The sequence below is a fragment of the Tachyglossus aculeatus genome, chromosome 4 (genome assembly GCF_015852505.1).
Source record: "Tachyglossus aculeatus isolate mTacAcu1 chromosome 4, mTacAcu1.pri, whole genome shotgun sequence".
NCBI lineage: Eukaryota > Metazoa > Chordata > Mammalia > Monotremata > Tachyglossidae > Tachyglossus > Tachyglossus aculeatus.
In genome coordinates, this window is record NC_052069.1 from 88,632,853 (window position 1) to 88,637,792 (window position 4,940).

A 4,940-nucleotide genomic window follows, 5' to 3' on the forward strand; every position below is an offset into this window, starting at 1 on the left:
TACAGCATCCAAGATGAGCGACGGATGGTTGCTTTCAGTGAGGATGATTCGCTTCTCTCCTCCTCCCCTTTCATTCATTCGTTCATTCGTATTTATTGAGCGCTTACTGTGTGCAGAGCACTGGACTAAGCGCTTGGGAGAGTGCGGTACAACAGAGTTAGCAGACATCCGTCCCTGTCGCCGGGCAGGAGAAGCGTTGTGGCTTAGTGGATAGAGCATATCATCAATCGTATTTATTGAGCGCTTACTGTGTGCAGAGCACTGTACTAAGTGCTTGGGAAGGACAAATTGGCAACATATAGAGACAGTCCCTACCCAACAGTGGGCTCACAGTCTAAAAGACCATAGGCATAGAGCATAGGCCCAGGAGTCAGAATAATAGTAACAATAATGACGGTATTTGTTAAGCGCTTACTATGCGCCAAGCACTATTCTAAGTGCTGGGGTAATAATAATAATAATAGCATTCGTTAAGCACTTACTATGTACAGAGCACTGTTTTAAGCGCTGGGGGGGGATACAAGGTGATCAAGTTGTCCCACGTGGGGCTCACAGTCTTAATCCCCATTTTACAGATGAGGTAACTGAGGCTCAGAGAAGTTAAGTGACTTGCCCAAGGTCACACAGCAGACATGTGGTGGAGTCGGAATTCGAACGCATGACCTCTGACTCCAAAGCCTGTGCTCTTTCCACTGAGCCATGGGTAGATACAAGATGATCAGTTTGTCCCACATGGGGCTCACAGACTCAATCCCCATTTTACAGAGGAGATAACTGAAGACCAGAGGACCTGGGTTCTAGTCCTGGCTCTGCCACTTGTCTGCTGTGTGGCCTTGGACACGTCACTTGACTTCTCTGGGCCTCAGTTACCTCAACTGTAAAATGGGGGTGAAGACTGTGAGCCCCATGTGGGGCAGGGATTGGGTCTGATCTGATGATCTTGTCCAAGTCACTTGACTTCTCTGGGCCTCAGTTACCTCAACTGTAAAATGGGGGTGAAGACTGTGAGCCCCATGTGGGGCAGGAACTGGGTCTGATCTGATGATCCTGTCTCTACCCCAGCGCTTAGCTGAGTGCCTGGCGCGTAGTGCTTAACAAGGGCCATCACTCACACACACACACAAACACACACAAATCTTTTAGAATTACAATCAATCGATCAATCATATTTATTGAGCGCTTACTGTGTGCAGAGCACTGTACTAAGCGCTTGGGAAGTCCAAGTTGGCAACATATAGAGACGGTCCCTACCCAACAGTGGGCTCACAGTCTAAAAGGGGGAGGCAGAGAACAAAACCAAACGTACTAACGAAATAAAATAAATAGAAAAACTTGATTCGATGCCACAAAGTAGGTGGCAATGTCTTAACCATAGATGTGATGTATAGGCCACTAGGGCCTCTTCCATCCTTCTCAAGGGGAGTGCTAACCTTCTCTCCTTTCATACAACCACACTATAATAATAATAATGTTGGTATTTGTTAAGCGCTTACTATGTGCAAAGCACTGTTCTAAGCGCTGGGGTAGGTACAAGGTGATCAGGTTGCCCCACGAGGGGCTCACAGTCTTCATCCCCATTTTGCAGATGAGGGAACTGAGGCCCACAGAAGTGAAGTGACTTGCCCAACATCACCCAGCTGACAAGCGGCGGAGCCGGGATTTGAACCCACGACCTCTGACTCCAAAGCCTGGGCTCTTTCCACTGAGCCACGCTGCTTGGTTAAGTACAAACCGCAGAGCAAGAATGACACTTGGCCAGTCACCCGGCAGGCACTGCACCGTGGCCATTCTTGGTTCTCGAGAAAGAAGCCACTGCAGAGCAGCACTGCCTCAACCCCAGTTGGTTGGGGGGCTTTGCCTTTAAAAGAGGGATATTTAGAAAGGTACAGAAAATACAGCAGAGCTAAAAAGACAACAACAGTGCGACAGGCTCGCTTGTAAATAAATCCGTCCCACCTTGTAGCCTTTTAATAATAATAATAATAATGGCATTTATTAAGCGCTTACTATGTGCAAAGCACTGTTCTAAGCGCTGGAGTGGTTACAAGGTGATCAGGTTGTCCCACGGGGGGGCTCACAGTTCTCATCCCCATTTTACAGACGAGGGAACTGAGGCCCAGAGAAGTGAAGTGACTTGCCCAAAGTCACACAGCTGACAAGTGGCGGAGCCGGGATTTGAACCCCTGACCTCTGACTCCAAAGCCCGGGCTCTTTCCACTGAGCCATGCTGCTTTCTTTCATGGTATTTCATGGTATGCCTTTTCTTTTCATGGTATTTCATTCAACCTGTATATATGTATATATATTTGTACATATTTATTACTCTATCTTACTTGTACATATCTATTCTATTTATTTTATTTTGTTAGTATGTTTGGTTTTGTTGTCTGTCTCCCCCTTCTAGACTGTGAGCCCGCTGTTGGGTAGGGGCTGTCTCTGTGTGTTGCCGGTTTGTACTTCCCAAGCGCTTAGTACAGTGCTCTGCACACAGTAAGCGCTCAATAAATACGATTGATGATGATGATCATCATGACTTGTACTTCCCAAGTGCTTAGTCCAGTGCTCTGCACACAGTAAGCGCTCAATAAATATGATTGATTGATTGATTGATTCAGCCAATCATACTTACTGGGCACTTACTGTGTGTGCAACACCGTACTAAGCACCTTGGGAGAGTACAACTATATCGAATATGTTTTGCGCCCACAACAAGCTTACAATCTAGAAGGGGGAGGCAGGCTTACTATGTACAGAGCACTGTTCTAAGCACTGTGGGGGGATACAAGGTGATCAAGTTGTCCCACGTGGGGCTCACAGGCTTAATCCCCATTTTACAGATGAGGTCACTGAGGTAATAAATAAATAAATTACAGCTATGTCCATAAGTGCTGTGGGGCTGAGAGGGACTTGTTAAGCACTTAGGTACGTATCTTAAACGGGCTTGGGAGTCCGAGGTCATGGTTTCTAATTCCGGCTCTGCCACTTCCATTCATTCATTCAATCGTATTTATTGAGCGCTTACTGTGTGCAGAGCACTGGACTAAGCGCTTGGGAAGGACAAGTTGGCAACATCTAGAGACGGTCCCTACCCAACAGCGGGCTCACAGTCTAGAAGGGGGAGACAGACAACAAAACAAAACATATTAACAAAAGAAAATAAGTAGAATAAATATGTACAAATAAAATAACTAGAGTAATAAATACGTACAAACATATATACAGGTGATGTGAGGAGGGGAAGGATCAATCAATCAATCGTATTCATTGAGCGCTTACTGTGTGCAGAGCACTGGACTAAGCGCTTGGGAAGGATAAGTTGGCAACATATAGAGACGGTCCCTACCCACCAGCAGGCTCACAGTCTAGAAGGGGGAGACAGACAACAAAGCAAAACATTAACAAAATAAAATAAATAGAATAAATATGTACAAATAAAATAAATAACTAGAGTAATAAATCCATACAAACATATATACATATATACAGGTGCTGTGGGGAGGGGAAGGAGGTAAGGTGGGGGGGATGGGGAGGGGGAGGAGGAGGAGAGGGCTCCAGGGGTCGGGTCTGTTCATTCATTCATTCAATCGTATTTATTGAGCGCCTACTGTGTGCAGAGCACTGCACTAAGCGCCTGGGAAGCACAAGTTGGCACTTGTCTGCCGTGTGACCCTGGGCAAGTCACTTCACTTCTCTGTGCCTCCATTCCCTCGTCTGTAAAATGGGGATTAAGACAGAGCCCCACGTGGGACAACTGATTACCTTGTATCTACCCCAGTGCTTAGAACAGTGCTTTGCACATAGTAAGTGGTTAATAAATGCCATCATTATTATTACCTCATCTGTAAAATGGGGATGAAGACTGCGAGCCCCATGTGGGACGTGAACTGTGTCTCCTTTGTAGAACAATAATAATAATAATGATGGTACTTGTTAAGTTCTTACTATGTGCCAAGCCCTGTTCTAAGCGCTGGGGTAGATACAAGGTAATCCGTTTGGACACAGTCCCTGGCCCACATGGGGCTCACAGTCTTAATCCCCGTTGTACAGATGAGGTAACTGAGGCCCAGAGAAGTGAAGTGACTCGTCCAAGGTCACACAGCAGACAAGAGGCAGAGTCGGGATTAGAACCCAAGTCTTTCTGACTCCCGGGCCTGTATTCTATCCACTAGGCTACACTGCTTCCATATTTACCCCAGTGCTCAGTCCAGTGCCTGGCATATAGTAAGTGCTTAACAAATACCATAAAAAAGTGGGAGGACGGGTCCTTCCTGGCTCCACGTGCTCTGAGCTGCACTAGGAGTATGCCCTCAGGACCCCATCATATCTGCCGAGTCCAGCTCTCCCTTTATATGGAGATAATAATAATAACAATAATAATAATGGCATTTATTAAGCGCTTACTAAGTGCAAAACACTGTTCTAAGCGCTGGGGAGGCTACAAGGTGATCAGGTTGACCCACGGGGGGCTCACAGACTTCATCTCCATTTTACAGATGAGGGAACTGAGGCCCAGAGAAGTTAAATGACTTGCCCAAAGTCACACAGCTGACAGTTGGCAGAGCCGGGATTTGAACCCATGACCTCTGACTCCAAAGCCTGGGCTCTTTCCGCTGAGCCACGCTGCTTCTCTAGAGATGAGGCACAGGGTCTCTCTCTTGCTTATTCATTCAATCGTATTCATTCATTCATTCATTCAATCGTATTTATTGAGTGCTTACTGTGTGCAGAGCACTATACTAAGCGCTTGGGAAGGACAAGTCGGAAACAAGTCACAAGTCTGCTTATCTGAAGAGACGGCATAGGGCAGCATAACCCACATGACCTGATTAAGCGCTTAGTACAGTGCTCTGCACACAGTAAGCGCTCAATAAATACAATTGAATGAATTAAGTCATTTTACCAGCCGGCACTGCCTTGCCCCTCATGGGGCCAAAGTATAC

The 4,940-nt window shown here is 46.4% G+C and overlaps 1 non-coding gene across 1 annotated transcript; it reads right to left on the minus strand.

The window, feature by feature from the left end:
- Positions 1–1,324: 1,324 nt before the first annotated feature.
- Positions 1,325–1,452, minus strand: LOC119927575. The gene has a single exon (XR_005450567.1). It is a non-coding gene; the product is annotated as a U6atac minor spliceosomal RNA (small nuclear RNA).
- Positions 1,453–4,940: the final 3,488 nt, after the last annotated feature.